Here is an 18,485-nt window from a genome sequence, read left to right as displayed (position 1 = left end):
ACTTGTGTCAATAGATAGCAGGCCCAGGTGTGGAACCTAGAGCTACATGTGTCAATAGACAGCAGCCCCAGGCGTAGAGCATAGAGCTATGTGTGTCAATAGACAGCAGGCCCAGCATAGAACCCAGAGCTACTTGTGTCAATAGACAGCAGGCCCAGCATAGAAACTAGAGCTACGGATGTCAATAGACAGCAGGCCCAGGCGTAGAACCTAGAGCTATGTGTGTCAATAGACAGCAGGCCCAGGCGTAGGACCTAGAGCTACGTGTGTCAATAGACAGCAGGCCCAGGCATAGAACCTAGAGCTACTTGTGTCAATAGACATCAGGCCCAGCATAGAACCTAGAGCTACATATGTCAATAGACAGCAGGTCCAGGCGTAGAACCTAGAGCTATGTGTGTCAATAGACAGCAGGCCCAGGCATAGGACCTAGAGCTACGTGTGTCAATAGACAGGAGGTCCAGCGTAGAACCTCGATCTACGTGTGTCAATAGACAGCAGGCCCAGCATAGAACCTAGAGCTACATGTGCCAATAGACAGCAGGCCCAGCGTAGATCATAGAGCTACGTGTGTCAATAGACATCAGGCCCAGACGTGGAACATAGAGCTTTGTGTGTCAATAGAGAGCAGGCCCAGGCGTGGAACATAGAGCTATGTGTCAATAGACAGCAAGCCCAGGCGTGGAACATAGAGCTATGTGTGTCAATAGACAGCAGGCCCAGCGTAGAACCTAGAGCTATGCGTGTCAATAGACAGCAGGCCCAGGCGTGTTACCTAGAGTTACGTGTGTCAATAGACAGCAGGACCAGCGTAGAACCTAGAGCTACGTGTGTCAATAGACAGCAGGCCCAGGCGTAGAACATAGAGCTACGTGTGTCAATAGACAGCAGACCCGGGCGTGGAACATAGAGCTACGTGTGTCAATAGACAGCAGGCCCGGGCGTGGAACATAAAGCTACGTGTGTCAATAGACAGCAGGCCCAGGGGTGGAACATAGAGCTACGTGTGTCAATAGACGGCAGGCCAAGGCGTAGAACCTAGAGCTACATGTGTCAATAGACAGCAGGCCCAGGCATAGAACCTAGAGCTACGTGTGTCAATAGACAGCAGGCCCAGGCGTGGAACCTAGAGCTACGTGTGTCAATAGACAGCAGCCCCAGGCGTAGAACATAGAGCTACGTGTGTCAATAGACAGCAGGCCCAGCATAGAACCTAGAGCCACATGTGTCAATAGACAGCAGGTCCCTCGTAGAACCTAGAAGTACGTGTGTCAATAGACAGCAGGCCCAGCGTAGAACATAGAGCTACGTGTGTCAATAGACAGCAGGCCCAGCGTAGAACATAGAGCTACGTGTGTCAAGAGACAGCAGGCCCAGGTGTGGAACATAGAGCTTTGTGTGTCAATAGAGAGCAGGCCCAGACATAGAACATTGAGCTATGTGTCAATAGACAGCAAGCCCAGGCATTGAACATAGAGCTACGTGTGTCAATAGACAGCAGGCCCAGCGTAGAACCTAGAGCTATGTGTGTCAATAGACAGCAGGCCCAGGCATAGAACATAGAACTACGTGTGTCAATAGACAGCAGGCCCAGCATAGAACCTAGAGCTATGTGTGTCAATAGACAGCAGGCCCAGCATAGAACCTAGAAGTACGTGTGTCAATAGACAGCAGGCCCAGCGTAGAACATAGAGCTACGTGTGTCAATAGACAGCAGGCCCAGCGTAGAACATAGAGCTACGTGTGTCAAGAGACAGCAGGCCCAGGTGTGGAACATAGAGCTTTGTGTGTCAATAGAGAGCAGGCCCAGACATAGAACATTGAGCTATGTGTCAATAGACAGCAAGCCCAGGCATTGAACATAGAGCTTTGTGTGTCAATAGAGAGCAGGCCCAGGCATAGAACATAGAGCTACGTGTGACAATAGGCAGCAGACCCAGGCGTGGAACATAGAGCTACGTGTGTCAATAGACAGCAGGCCCGGGCGTGGAACATAGAGCTACGTGTGTCAATAGACAGCAGGCCCAGGCGTGGAACATAGAGCTACGTGTGTCAATAGACAGCAGGCCCATGCGTAGAACATAGAGCTATGTGTGTCAATGGAGAGCAGGCCCAGGCGTAGAACGTTAATGAGTAAGTGAACTGTAGTCTAGGCGGCGGCGGGAAAGGCCAAACCTGTGGGGACACATAAACCTCTTGTTGTTTCTACTATTAGCATGTGTAACTCAGAAAGAATGCACCCTGCAAGGCCGTGAGGGGGCCAACGGCTCCCTGGGCACAGTTATCCCTTGAGAAAGAGGGCACAAGCCTCTGACCTACCCCAACCAAACCTAAAAGATAGGGCACCCAGATGCTCCTCTCCCAAGACCTTAACATTCCAGAATGGCAGACCAAGAGCACCAACAATGAAACTGTTGGAACTCCCATTTCTCAGAATGATCACAGCAGGATATTCAAGGCCTGTGGGATTTCTGCTGCGAGGTGCCAGGGAGGAAAGTAACACATTTATGCCCTGTGAGAAGAATTGGAATGGTGCTGACGCATCTGGGATCAAGCTGGGGTTTGTATGATAGTGGCACCTCAAAAGTGTCCTCGGCACCCTTGTCTACAGTACCAGGTGCAAATTAGGCCACAGATAGGGCACGCTGTGATTTGTGCTTTTTAATTGATACTTAAAGGTTGCAAGCCCGATGGCGCGCAAGGAAGCACCCCACATGGAAGAAGATGGACATGAGGTGCTGGTACCAATGACCTGGTATCCCTTATGGAGCAGGCCGCCTATGTATGGGGTCGCAGCAACCAGCTTCATGGATCTGTAACCTATTTAATGTACGTCAGCTATGACGCTTTTCACCTTCATAAACTGTCGTCCATGTTGATTTCGCCAGAGCGCTCCCTGGCCGCAGAGTTCTTTTCTGGCTCGTACTTGTCTGTTTATAGAAATAAACCTTGTTCTCCTTACAAGAGGCGTGCTGGGCTTTTTTCCCTAGTGGGCTGTATTTTTTCTGGTGTGAGCGTTGAGGGGTGTCTCTGCGTTTTTGATAACCCCAACGTGATCCCAGGTTTTCTGTGAAAAATGAGGCTTCCAGGCCACATCTCTGGAGGGGCAGCGCCCACCTGCAGTGACCAGTCCCAAGAGCGCAACCCGCAGTGGTATATAGGAGCCATTTGCACTGAATTCCTATCTGCTCTTTGCAGCAGAACGCAGCTCCTAGGAAGGTGCAGTCTGCTATTGGGACCCCGTGATGGAGGAGCTTGTGCGGGAGAACACACAGATGTAAGTAGACCTCCTGCGAGCGACGACAATGAGGGATTGACATTAAGAGGGAAGTGGAGTAACAGGAGTAACATGTATGTGTGTTGTGGAAGGGAGAGTGAGAGTGGATGGGGAACTGGCGTGTGATTGAGCGAAGAGTGTGTAAAAAGACCATGTGATGGTTTTTGCATCTTTTATATTATTATGGTTATAAGGATACAAGAAGAGAAACAGAAGTTTGGGATCCTTTCCGAGCTAGGAGAGAATGTGGTGCCATATTTTTAATTGTGATAAGAGGATATAAAGAGTAAGACCTCTATAAAATTAGAGAGCTCAAATTCCCGTGCCCATTGTATTGCGGGTGGGGGAATGAGAAGAGATCGTGGTTGCTGTTTTGGTGTATTAAATATTATTGGGTATTAGGTGGGGGCCGAGGAAGGGCCTGTGAAAGCAGTGCAGGTGTGTGGTGTGAGGAGTGAGAGAGTGTGTGTTGGGTTTGAGAGTGGAGGTAAGGGCGACTGGGCGGCAGGAATGGAGGACTGGTAGTGACATTCTATGATAAATTGTGTATGGTGTATTATTAGTTCTTGTGAATAAGGATCTTTAACATGGGGGTCATGTCGCTGTTGGAGTACATGTGTAGTGCATTGCTGTTATATAAGGATAACATTGCAAAGTACAATAAACAGTGGGTGGCAGAGGCACACTGGGAATGCCCCGCCCATGGCAGAACAGGGCACTAATGATAGGGGAATATTGGAGCACATGTCCACATATTTAGCTACTAAATACAAAGGTAAAAAAATGTCAAAAGACGAAAGAGATTCTAGCTTTGTGGTAAATGGTAGAGGACATTGACGATAATGAGGAATGCATCTCCCTGTGTGACAGCAGCCACACCCTGAGTCCAATAAACCCATCACCGAAAGAAACACAGCAGCCCCTGCCCTGAGGGGGGCGTTATCTGCTCACCACCCTCACAGCCAGGGGACATACAAACCCCCAACCTATTTGCCCACCACCACGCCGCCCCAATATCAAAATGTACCCAACACTACAACTCTGCGGGATCACAAAACACAGAAAGAGTTAGGGGAGCCTTAGATGCAACGTAAGCAGACTTGGCATGGTTGAGGGCCTTGAGGGAAGCGGGGAGCAAATAGGGGTGTGGCCTGGATGAGTGGAGGGCCAGAGACATTTTGTTCAGGTTCGACAGCACTGCAATAAAAGATGTGCATATCAAGATGGGGAATAATGGGGACAGAGAAGTGGAAAAGTGCAGGTTATGAGACATGGACGCACATCGAGACATGCAGGATGAAGAATGGGACACCATGGATGAGTTTGAAGATGAGGAATGGGAGGCGCAGGAGGCACCAATGATTACACCAACAGTAGAGAGCTTGTGGGGTCTGCGATTGAGAAGCAGATTTGGACGGTAGCCATGGCAAGGAAAAAGGGAAGTGATGGACGGAAAGTGAGGCAAGGGCACAGAGCTGCCATTATTCCATAAAGGCCCGGGGAGGGTGCATTATGTACCTTGGGCTCAGATGGATAAGAGTAATTTGATCAAAGCACTCCCAGCCCTCACGGCGGGGGTTGGTAAGTGGATATATGCATTTGAAAAACAGATCGCAGGGATTTCTCTGGCGGTGGGAGACATGACAATTTTGCTTGTAGCAATTATAGGAGATCAGGCTGGAGATGTCTGAGTAAAGGCTGGGTACTCAGGAGTTAAGTTAGATGATGACGCACATGATAGGACACCCTTCAACAACATCAGAGTGCAGGTGTGGGACGGATTGTGACAGGCATACCCCGACACACCTGACTTGCAGTCTATAATGCAATACACAATGGGGGATGATGAAGACCCCTTGCAGTACATTTTAAAAGTGCAAGAGATGTGCAGAGCTGAGACGGGAGACCAGCAGGATCAATCATTTCCTCTTTTCTATTTTGTTATTAAAAGGGGATTGCGTAAAGAGGTGCTAAAGGCACTCGAGGAGATAGTGGGTATTGAAGCGAAGGGGTGGGCCGAGATACAGACCATAATAATACACCATTGTAAGTTCAATAAAGAGAGATAAAAAAGGAAATGGCTCAACGGTTGCAAGCTCAGGATAAGAACCAGGTGTAGAAAAGTTGCCAAAAATAGCAGTTGAGGGGTCAGTGGCAACAGTAATTCAAACAGAGTCAGAGAAGCAGACAGCAGCACAACTGGAGGCAAGAATAGCAGCACTCTGGCCAGGCAGAGGGCAGTGGAAAGGTGGGGCTCAGCAACAGTATCCTGAATGGCACCAAGGACGTCAGCAGCACGGAAGGGGAGGGTTTCCAGGGGGAAGGGGTGGCAACGGTGGATTTGGATGAATGGGGTTGAGGGGGGAGTGGGCTCGCTGCAATGTTGGGGATGTGGCTGAATGGGCCATTTTGCAAGGGAATGCAGGAGTAGGATGGGAACGGGGTACAATGCATACATGCATGCAGTACCACGACCACAACAGCAGTACTTTTCACCCTCTATGGCCACATCAATACCAAACAAAATACATCAGGCGTACACGTAGTTACCACCACATATGCAACTGCCGGCCTCCGGTGCCCCAATGTAGGCTGCACCACTGAATCAATCGTCCAGTGCCCCAGTGCGCAGAAATATTGCGGTCCCCAATGGAACAGTGGCACCTTACCGGGGGTGAGTGCAATAGGAGGCAACCCTTTCACGTTTTCAGGGAGCAACACATATCCTGATTATGACAGCCCATAGAGAGCTCTTGCGTGCCCGGTCATGTCTATGACTATCCACCCTGATGAGGAACCCTTGGTGGGGGCTGAGATAGTTAACAAACAATTAATCTTCATGGTCAACACCAGTGCTACTAAATCATGCATCACTGAGGGCAACTTCCCATTATCAGGTGAAACTCTTGACATGCAGGGATACTCTGGGGCTATAGCAACTGTTCCATATACAGAAGAGGTAGCTTTGAATATAGGAGGAAAAGTTGTGCACATACCCTTACTATACTCAGAAAGCTCACTTGTGAACTTGTTGAAACGTGATCTCTTCAGCAAACTGAATATGACCATTTCCTTTACAGACCAGGGAATAGTGTGTACCACCCCAGGGATGTATTCCATGAGAGCAATGGGGATAATACATGCAATGGGAGGAGAGGTTGTGGTTTGTAACATTCCTGTCAAACCTGACATGTTTGTGTACAGGATCACAGTTTTGCTTGATGCAGTGCCTCAGATTGGAAAGGCGCTCTGGCGGATACCATCTGATTTCATTTTTAGGCCCGTTGTGATGATACTATCACTAGATTTGTAAGGGCTGGTGGTGTCCGCAAAAATTATTGTTGTGGTGGGAATGGATTCAGACGGGTGCGAGTGGCACACAGTGCTGTGCATTCACCCGACTGTACCCCTAAAAGAGGTGAAAGATGCAGACTTGTTTGAGGATCGAGTCGATGATGGGGAAATAGTGTTGGCTATCTGCATCCCCTGTGAGATTATAGTGCAGTACCGCTAGGTGCAAAGTTCCTTGATGGCCCTTGTCACCCTGCCCTCCTTACTGATAAAGATCTAGAACAGGTCCCCGAGGGATTGTGGACAACCAGTGCCCATGATGTAGGGCTCTTGCAAGGAGTGGTGCCCGTAAGAATAACACTCAAACCAGGCACAGTATTGCAGTGGGCAAAGCAGTACCCATTGTCCAAAGAAGCAGAGGAGGGAATATGAGACACCATTTCTGCAGTTCTAAATCAAGGAATTATCGTGCCCTCTAACTCCACATGCAACACAGTTATATGCCTGATAAAAAAGGCAAAGGGGCAACGTTGGAGAATGATTCAGGATCTCGGCCTCTAAACGATATTGTACAGGCTGAATTTCCTGTAGTTGCGAACCGTGCAACCATTTTGTGCAGCATACCAACACAAACGACACACTTCATTGTGATGGATTTGAAGAATGCCTTCTTTTCCATACCCTTACCTCCAGACTCACAATATCTCACTGCACCTGCATGGCGGGATGCGGTTCAAACATACAGGACTGCCCCAAGGGGACTGCAAATCTACCAATATTTGTAACATAATATTGCATGCTGATTTTAGGAAACATCCAAGTTCCCAGTACCATCATACAGTATGTGGACTATTTGCTACTGTTCAGTGACAGTGAGCAGCAGTGTTGTCATGATTCTATTACCCTTTTGAAACTATTAGTATGCAAGGGGTACAAAGTGGACAAAGCAAAGTTGCAGTACTTTCCTTTACCTAGGGCAGTTGATATCTGTTAATGGGAAGAAAATCATACCAGAGCACACCACATCTGTACGAAATACCCCCAGCCCAAAACTGTCAAGTAAATGCAGAAGTTCTTGGGGTTGTGCAATTACTGTAGAGTATGGATTTTAGACTACGCCGCCTATACCAGGCCCCTATTACAAGGCATCAAGGAGGTACAAAAGAATGGCAACAGAATTACCATGACAGAGAATATGTTCCCAGCTTCAATTAACTCAAATAAGTAATTTCTACTGCCCCTGTCCTAGCCACCCCTGACTACGTCCAAGTGGTTCTACCATTTTTCTCATTCTAATGGCCAGTTGATGACTGCAGTGCTCATGTAGAAAAGTACTATGGGCCACAAGCCATTGGCCTATTACAGCGGAGTGCTGAATTCAGTAATGCAGGGTCAGTTTCCTTGTGAGCAGGCGCTTGCTGCTACTACATTTGCAATTGAGAAAAGTTTCACAATTGTCATGGGGTGTTCTGTAACCCTGTATGTGGAACACACAGTATTTGGCATTCTTGAGCGATCCAAATCAACACTGATCACACAGCAGGAATCTGCATACGAGGTCATTTTGTGCAGCCGAAACATCCACATACTGCGATGTAAAACAGTGAACCCTGCCACGTTCCTAACAGAGCTGTGTACTGACGAGGACATTGCAAAACATGACTGTGTGAAATTTGAGGGAGAAGAAGAAGATATCCCAAAAGCAAAGGGCAGCCCGCTCAAAGGCCTAGTGGACAGAGAGTATGAGGTCCTGGTGCAAAAAAGACTGCAGGCTTCATTACAAGAAGGGCGGAATGGGTTTAACGGCACCGGTAATGGTGCCGGTGCCGTTAAACCCATTCCGCCCTATTATGAGGTTCCCTCGCGGGACCCGCTCTGGATGTCTGGTTTTACAGACGTCCCTATGGGGGCTCGAATGGGAATGGGGAAGGACTGGGTCCGGGTTCCCTGAAGGAGGAAATACCGTGCCCTCCAAAGTCAGAATGGCCCGGTATTTCCACATTCAGGGAACCTGGACCAGTACACGATTTTGGAGGCAGCCATGCCCTTATTAAGGCCATGGCTGCCTCCAAAACTCGTAATGAGGCCCTGCCCCTGCACTATTTGGCCCAAGCAGTGGAACTATTAGCACTGATTGAAGCACTTCTAGCATCTCATGGGTGACAGGTGACTATTAACTTAGACTCTGCCTGTGCTACCACAACTGTGCACTCAGGGTTAGCAATCTGGAAAAGGAGGGGATTTAGAAGGACTAACAGGTACCCAGTACAACATGCTGTATTGTTGGACAAATTAATTGATGCACTGTCTCAGCCCTCTGTGTCAGTGGTGGTTAAATGTACCGCCAGGACTAATGACACAGACAATGTTTCACTGGGCAATGCCACCGCAGAGGTGGCGGATAAACATGCAGCGTATTTCCCTGTCCCTAGTGTTTCCGAATATCCAGTGATAGCACAGGGGCAAGCACAATTGCCTGAATTGCACAATTAATTGCCAATTGCACAGATGTCGGACCTGTCAAGGATATAAGTAGTCCCCCACAGATTTATTATGGGTCAGGAAACCACAAGCAAAGCGATCATGCCACACAAACGGCTACTGGTTGCTTTGAACCAGCTGCACCATCCATCCCACGTATCAAAAGAACACATTGCAGCAGATCTACAGGAGGACTTATTTATCCCCATCTGCAAGAAACACTGACTAAACTTGTCTTTAACTGTACTACGTGTCAATCTGTCAGAAATCAGGAGCCGCGTAGACTAGGTATACCTCCGTCCCCAAGCACTGGTCAGAGAGGTACTGAAACACTTGCTAACCAGTTATTGGGGCCACAGGTGACTGGAACAAGAGCACCGAGTTCCCAGGAAGCTGCAAGGAAAAGCAGGTCAATTGTTAAATGCAAATGACAACAAAAGTCAGTTATACCCGGATGTATATTAAACAACAAGGCACCTACCAGGGAGCTGCTGGGAAGACGTGTACCTAGGGAGGTGAATGTACTTGTCTCCCCCTGTCCAGTGCAATGCTCGTTACCCAAGATGGTGTTGTGCACTACAGGCGAACTCAGTTGGCATTGGATCCTAGAGGCACTTATTGAGGTGTCACCATAGACCACAGTTCAAAGGAAATGGATAGAACGGGGTGTCAGCTGAATTCCAAAATAAGCAGGATACAAAGACTGTAATCAAGTAATCAAGGAGTTCATAGGAATGAACAAGAACGCCGTAACAAAATCGTTATCCGGAGGCAGTCTGTGAAACCATGTAGAATGGAGCAGTTCAAGTAGCACAAGTCGTCAGAACAAGGTGTTCTGGGAGCTTACGCCGGTATGGACAAGTTCCAATTACCGGGTGCGCCGTGTCCAAGGGTTAAGCAGAAGGAATCCAAAAGAATGTAACCAGGTCGAGATCCAAAATTGTCAAAATCCATGAAACGCCACTTGCAGGAGTTAACACAGCTGAGAAGCGCTGAGGCACGTTACGGGCGTTCTTTTAAGCTGTTGCCATGGGAGCATGGCAAGACGAGTGGGACCGCGTCACATGATCCTGCTGCCATGTGAGACGTACACTACTGGATCTCCATGGCAATAGCCGCCACTGGATCAACCTTCAGGGTAATGGAGGACACAGGGTCTGTGAGGGAACGGTACTGTGTGCCAATCGGACACCATTCCAGAGCTGGGTGGGGTGTGCCTGCAGCCTGTGAGAGGTATTATGTGGTGTGTGTTTCGTAGGAGTGTCTGGATCAGGGGAGCGTGTGACCAGGGTGCCCTGATTAGCGGTGTGCATGACACAATCCTACAGTACTGGCCACACTTTAAGAACCATTGGAGGTACACTACCCCGCCCACTGGGCCCTTCTGAAAGCTGCATATCGATTATGCAGATATGGGAGGGATCTGATGGGTGTAGGTATCTGACCGTCATGGTGTGCCCCTTTGCTCGATGGGTGGAGGCAGGTCCTTGTGCAGATCCTTGTGCGCATCCAGATGCTAAATGCGCCGCCAAGGTCTTGGTTAGAGAGGTTTACCCTCGTTGGTGAGTGTGTGGCGTAATTAGATCCGATAATGGCACACATTTTTTCAATGAGCTGTTTATGACAGCCTTATTGGGCATCAAGCATCAGATGTGCACAAGTTATTCACCCCAGGCCAACTGGATTATGGAGAGGGTCAACAGGCTATTGAAAAGCAAACTGTTCAAGCTGTAGACCATGTTAAAGAAGAATTGGGTGCACTGCTTGCCCTTGGCATTATTCAGTCTTCACGTTCAGCCCTGTAAGGATCACCGTTTATCACCCCATGAGGTGGTAACAGGGCAGCAAATGCATGTGCCCCTATCTCCCTTCAGGATAGCCTCAGATGCTCACAGGGCTGCGTCCGTTTTGGGGGAAGAGTTCAGGGATTATCTTCTTGCCTTAACAAAAGCAATAAAATGTATCTCTCAACAGATAGCACCATAACGGTCTGAAGATCCAACCAGCGCTGCATCTACATCAGTGAAGTCACCAATACTCCAAATCCTTCCGGGGGATTGATTTATGTTAAAAATATTGTCCTTCAGTAGAGTGAATCCAGGTACAACGGTCCTCTCACCATTGTTTGTGCCACTCCCCTAGCGATAAAAGTAAAGGAGCTGCGGCATTGGATCCATCTCTCGGATGCCCGAATGGATCTGAATGCAGCACCGTCTACACAAGCCGAATAGATATGGTAGACATGCAATAAAATGTAAAATAATATATTCGAAAAAAAAGATTTGGCAATTTTTTTTCGACATAATGGTGTTTCGAAAATATGTATTCGAAAATATGACCGGATACCGGATTGAGGCAATGGAAACGCCTGTAAAAGTGCAGAAGCAGAGAGAATATGAACTGTATTTTTACAGCAAAGGAGATGTCTTTGTATGGGCCAACAAGAAATGTAAAAAGACATTGTACATTCCAAATTTTCAGGAAGTGCACAGCAGCAGTAATGGACAAGGACCGGTTCTGCGGCCAGCATGCATTTCTGCACCTCCTGCCACTATGGGGTGGCACCTGCTTGCTGACCTCATTACATTCAGCTCACCTGCTGGTCCCTGAAGAGCACTTAATAGTGGGACCGGGTGGTCCATCCGCCCCAACAACAGCACCAGTGTCAGAAGCCCACATCACAGTTTCTTCCGTATCTTGCCAGAGAAGGAGAAGAAAGAAAAATTGCGGAGAAAGACGAGATCTAACTATTGGTCCAAGATTCCTCCCAATTGCTTAAAGAAATACCAGACCAATACAGACTATACAGTACAAGTGGCTGCTAACGCCAAGTGGCTCCAGATTGTCCGCTGGGAGGTAATACAGCTGGTAAATGACACTGAGCAGGGCCTCAACGCTATCAAGGCTGAAATGCGGGCAATCAGGCTAATGACTCAGCAGAATCACTACGTGCTTGACTTACAAACTGCAATGGAAGGAGGCATTTGCCGCAAAATTGTCAATTCCTGCTGTACATACAAACCTCCAAATGACAATGGGTCCCTGATGCAAATAATAGGGGCACTGCACACTCTTGGCACCCACATCCAAACAGAGGCTGGCATCCAGCGAAGTGACTGGTCCGATGACCTGTTCTCTTGGCCACCATCATGGATGGGGGCGATCGTGAAAATACTGGTACCACTGATAGTGTTCCTGTTGGTGATCTTCTGCACTTGCTAAAGTGATGCCTAGCTCTGCAATGATGATGGTATTGATTGAGGTACAGGGTGCACATTGCGGAACAAAAGACAGTCAGGTACAAACAGATTACCCTAACAGGCCCTGCATGGTTGTCGTAGAGCAACGTCTTCACCCCCCCAGGCACCATCACTACTCTCCCACCAGACCCCGAGAACTATGTGGAACACCGGGTCAATATAGCAGGTGATGGGGTGTATATATATGACAGGTTCCCCAGAGCCGTATGCGCAAGAAGAGGAAAGTTTATGTTCTGTGTTCCAAGTGTGGGTACCTAAGGAAGGGAAGCCCACCATATTTGGAGGCTGAACGATTGGGGACAGAAAGGATTAACAAGGAGGAGAGGAAAACACTTGCTTGCCTATTCATTCATGAAGGATTGTTTGGAATGTTGGGAAGCGGGTCGATTGCCCCAGGCCCCCAAGAGGTTAAGAATGCGGAAGAGGCCCAAGAGTGTGCTGTAGATGCTTGGAGAGGTTATAGGGGCGTGGGATGCCAAAAGAAGCTACATTATGGGTAAGCTGGTATGCAAATGGATGTAGATTGCACTAGAATTTGAAGTGTCATCTTAGAAAATAGTAGCCATCTTGAAATCAAGGCCTGGTGCCGCACTGCAGTTAAGAGAGCAGGCCCAGGCATAAAACATAGAGATATGTGTGTGGATGTAGAAGTGAATGGCGGGTGTGTGCTCAAGTGCGGGTTCAACATTTTTTGAAATTTTAAATGAAATTGAATGATGGTAGATTAGCCTCTGAAAAATGTGTGGGGCTTGTCTGCACACATTTTCCTTCGCTCACCGCACGACATACGCATAGACCTGTGTACTCTGGGTGGACACAACCTATAGGCGCAGTCCCTCGTGTAATATTTAGTTGGGATATGACAGCCAGGGGTACACCATGTCATCTGAGAAGGGGGAGGGCCAAACCTTCCCCCTGCCATGGCCAGCCTAATTAAATAACAAAGGATGCATGGATCCACCCTGTCCATTTGTTGAGCCCTGTAGCTGGTGGCAGCGTTCAAATACTAATCAGAGTTTCATTCAAACAGGCCGCGATGGGGCCTGGCAGCAGAGGCTAACAAAGGTGACAGGAAACCTACAACACCCTTTTATATGCACTGTGTCAACCTGATGCCAGCTCCCGCCCTCAGTATCTATGACAGTGAAATGTCATGTCTGGGACTGCGTGCTTACAGTAGTCATCCCCGCAGGGAAATCCCATTCAGAAGGTAGGGGTATGTGGTTTGACAGAGACAGAACGTCTGGTCTCACTACAGCTTCAAGGGAGACCTGCCGCTTTAATCAGGAACCACATAGAGATCCATTAACCAGAGAGACCCTTTGATGCACAACAGACAAGAAGATGGGTTACCTTTTCTGTTGCAAAGCACTCTGGTTATGACCTCAAGTGTACAGGATATTGTAGGTGGGAACCTGGGATTGCTTCATTAAGGTAGGCTTAACCTACACCAATCACTGTGGCTCATTTGGCTTTAAAAGAGGGCTGAGCCCCTCTTTTGGCAGATCATCTAAAGACTTAAGACTTTACAAGGAGTAGCAAGAATAACTCATCATTGGACTCTGGCTGATGGTACAGTCTGCCTTACATCTTCCGCCAGTGAAGGAAGCCCAAGACCTCCAAAGAGGGAAGCAAGATCCCTCCCCAAAACATCTCCCAGGGAACAGAGGGAGATACCGAATCCAGAGGACTCTCCACAGCTACAGAACCAGTACCCAGCCAGCACACAGTGTGCCTTGTTAGGCTCTGTAGCAAGCTTCCTAGGTGGGAAGTTCCAGGGAGTCTCTGAACCAAACCAAGGACAAGGCAGCTGCCTGCAACACTCTCCTCAGCTTTGGGCCATCCACCTTAAAGGATGGACCAAGCCCAATGAAGAAGCTAGGAGGAGTGCATCGACAAGCATCTACCGACGTCCGCATTAAAGGACATTTTCTAGCCCGAGGAGCCCCTCCAGCTGCAACTGACTGCACAGCTGACTGTTACGCTGCAGTCACTAAAACTGCCCGTGGCACCTCGACCAGTGCTTCAGAAACGCCGGCCAGCACTGAGACAACGATTTCTGACCCCGACCAGCAGGTAAGCCAGCTTGCAGCCCTGTCCAGCTTCGCCGCTGAACTGCCTGCTGCCTGATGCCCGCAGCTGTCTCCCATCTTGAACTCTGTTGCAAAAGCTGCAAAGTGCCCTGAAACTGACTTTACTGCGTCGAGCACCAAGAGCTCCTACAGCACAAGGTACATTGTGGTTCTGTCCCCCTGGTCCTTTTCCAAAGGCCCCTAGGGACATTTACAACCCTTTTCTCCCTTGGTGCTCAAACCAAATCCAGATCCGCCAACCAGCACAAAGACAATGATTCTTGACCCGGAGTCGCTGTGTAGGTCAGTCTACAGTCGTCCGTCTGGCCTTGCTTGCCGAACTGCCTGCCGCCTGATACCCGCAGCTGTCTCCCATCTTGAACTCTGTCGCAGAAGCTGCAAAGTGTCCTGGAACCGTCTCAACGGTGTCGAGCATCAAGAAGGCCAATAGTGACATTTTATGACCCATTACTCTCTTTGTGTTGAAACCAAGCATCCTTAAACTATTGTGATTAATTACTATACCAACTACCCTCTTGTCAGTATCCAGAGTGCATCCCTTTTCGTTCTTTAAAACAGTCTGTCCTCCGCATTCATTTACAGGGTGGGTTGTATTTTGTAGTGTGCTAGAACTGTCTGTTGTGATAATAATAATGTAGATATTTCTAAACAACCTTGACTGGACAGTCCCTTTTATCATTGGGTAATAATTGTATTGTCACTGTGTTGCTACTAACCAATGATCCACAACCTTTCGTAGATAAGTCTGCCATTCGGTCCACGTTACCAAAATTGGACAAGGCGGTTTATAATTTGCATGTTTTTCAGATCTGTTCAGATCCCTTCTGGTGTACTAGAGGTGTGGGGCTGATTGATGGTTTTGGAACCGATATTCATCCCTCGACCACTGGTGCCCCGGAAATGGAACCATTCCTGGAATGGGTAACAGATGTACTGCAAGGGGGCGCATGCCCTCCATTACTTAGATGACTTCCTGTTCATGGGAAAATGGGGCAAAGACGAATGTGCCAGGGCTCTCAAAGGATTCCAGTAGGTGCCAAAAGATATGGGGGTGCCCCTTGCGGCAGAGATGACCAAGTTTCCGACAACCTCCCTTTGCATCTTGGGGATTGAAATAGACTCCAGGGCAGGGGAATGCCAGCTCCTAGAAGAAAAAGTGCAGGACTTCAGGGAAGCAGTATCCACCTGCCTTTGGACTAAGAAAGTCACATTGGGGCAACTACAGAGTCTGGTGGGGCAGCTGAATGTTGCACTCAGAATCATTCCCAAGGGGCACACATTTTCCTGGGCCATCGCTGGATCAATGTCAGGACTCACTAAGACACATCACCACACCAGGTTGTCAAAAGAGCAGCAGCAAGACTTAATGGTCTGGGTCAGCTTCTTGAAGGACTTTAACAGGATACAGTTGTGGCCTACTGCGATGAGGGACAACGCCCAGCTGGGGCTATTTAAGGATGCAGCTGGGAGTGTGGGCTTTGGGGCCATGCTGGGAAAGAAATGGTGCGGTCAGAGATGGCCATGACAATGGGAAAAAGGGGGCTATGCAGTAACATTACCTTTCTGGCACTTTTTTCAATCATAGCTTTATCAATCTGGGGTGACGAACTGGGGGGCAAGGATGTGGTGTTTTGGTCAGACAGCATGTCCGGGGTATGTTCAATTAACAGCCAGAGGGCATCTTGCCCAATGGGGTTGAGGTTACTGAAGAGGTTGGCATTGCTGTGTTTGAAGGCCAATGTACGCTTCTAGGCAAAACATGTTCCAGATATCCTTAAAAATACAGCTGATGCTCTGTCCCGTTTTAAACTGCAGGAGTTCCAGCGGTGGCTACCAGTGGCGAAATCGTGATGGCACATTTCCCCCGAGATACTATGGGAGCTTGGTGCCTGGAGTTAGCATCATTGATAGAGGTTTCGGTGTCAAAGAAAACAAAAAAGGCATACGAAAGGGCTTCTAAATAATTCAGGGCATTTTGAGGGGCTCAAGGCATGGAGGACATATTTCACAGGGGGGCAGTGATCAGATTCCTGGGACAGCAACAGGGGCAGAAGGGGAATCTATTGGGGTGGCCAGGGCAAGATGGCCGCCATCAAGTTCTTTGCTGGGTTGCAGGGTAGGCCGTTGCCATCTGCCAATTTCACCATAAAAAAGGCCCTAACCGGTTGGAAGCGGGCGGCGGCACCCGCGGGAGGAGACCGCTAGATCCAGAAAGGTTGTCTGCAATGGTGCAGGTGCTAGGAGAGATTTGCAGAGATGTTTGGGAAGTGGCACTGTTCAGGGCAGCTTTCGTGACAGCATTCTTCAGGGCATTCTGGATTAGGGAAATAGTGGGCACAGACACGTCTGACCTGGGTGGGAGGGGATTGGCAAGAGAGGACCTGGCATTCGAGGGGGGCAGCATGGCCCACATATGGCTTTAAAAGTCTAAAATGGACCAGTAGGGAAAATAACACTAACGGTACATGCGGTAGCAGATATCTGCCCAGTAGGATGGCAGCAGGAATATCTGGGGCACAGCGGTGAACAGGGGGGCCCACTCTTCTTACACAAGGACGGCTCTTTCCTATCCAAATTCCAATTCCGGAAGATCATGGAAAAGTGACAGGAAAAAATAGGGCTCGGGGATGGGATTTGTCCCACACTCCTTCACGATTGTGGCAGCCACCACAGTCGCAGGGTATGGGTGCGAGAAGCAACTGATAAAAGCCATTGGGAGATGGAAGTCACATGCCTTCAAGCGCTACATTAGGCCACATCTCATGTGCTCAAGAGGTTAAGGCACCTGGGGGGCATAAGAGGACTTGGGGGGGACATCAGGTGGAAGTAGGAATGATGAAATTGCGGCAGCATATATTAATGTGGCTAACATGTTGTCTTTTCTTGTTGCTTAAAGCAGAGGGATAGGAAAACCAGTGGTGTGGGTCGTAGGACACTCATTCGTAAGACGGATGGAGCGGAGACTGCGCGAGCAGCCAGGATTGCTGGAGTGCATGGAAGGGTTTGACATCCATTGGATTTTCGGTGGGGGATTGCAAGTCTGCCAAGTACCTTCTTTGTTGGAAGGACAGATGAGAAGGGGGCTGCCGGGCCTTGCGCTGGTGATTTTGCACATTGTGTGGGAACAACATGGTGAAATTGGGCAGGAAGGAGCTGATCACGCACTTGTTATCCTTGTTTGCCTGGTTTGGCTGAGCCTGTCCTGGGGCATTGCTCGCTTGGTCACACTCCATTCCAAGACTGAACTGGCTGTGTCTGGGGACGGCGTGCCCTTTGAACATGTCTACAAGGAAACTAGACGACAAACTGGTCCAGATGGCCGTGGGCCATGGGCGCTGGCAGATAGTGAGGAACAGCCTACAGAGGGGCCCAAGGACTTGTCATCCCGATGGGGTGCATCTTTCACAGCGCGGAACTGAACTTTTGCTTCAGAACATTTTGGTGACAAAAAGGACATTTGTGCAGGTTTGGGGGGGGGGGTTCATGGACTGGTGGGTCCGCAACCCTGTGGCAGGTGGGGGAGGACCATGGGGACACAGAGATCCCTTTCTGGGGGACACTAGAGCTGAAATAAGGCACGGCTACCCAAGGCTCCCGGTGAAGGACAGGGGGTGGTGGGGCAACTTTGCCCAGTGAGAAAAGAGGCTGCCTCCCGGAAACACCCCTCACCTGAGTAGGGCATGGTGGGGAGGGGCCAGTGCCTCATCACCATGCACCGCCCCTTCGGGCGGGGGAGCCATGGTCCACCTGGACCACTTGTCAGTAGAAGTGTTGTTCTAATTATGTGTGATGACTGTATTGATGATTATGACTTATATTTTGCTTTTGGAATATGTCACGTTTTTGGTGTGGAGTTATGTTTACTGTGGAATAAGAAAATGTGTCTGGTTTGGCATCCAAACTTTGAGTATTGTGTGTTCACTCTTCCTCGGGGTATGCCTCCTGCTCGGCCAACCCAGCTCTTCTGGATTGGTTGTTTTTCACCAATTTCCTTAAATTCAGTTCCTTAATTTCAGATCACACAAGTTTTCTTTTTATATTTAATCACAAGCTTTTCCTTAGGTGAGCGTATTTGGTCTAGGC

The sequence above is a fragment of the Ambystoma mexicanum genome, chromosome 8 (assembly GCF_040938575.1).
Source record: "Ambystoma mexicanum isolate Mex_15411 chromosome 8, UKY_AmexF1_1, whole genome shotgun sequence".
Lineage (NCBI taxonomy): Eukaryota > Metazoa > Chordata > Amphibia > Caudata > Ambystomatidae > Ambystoma > Ambystoma mexicanum.
Note: the sequence above shows the minus strand (reverse complement) of the source record.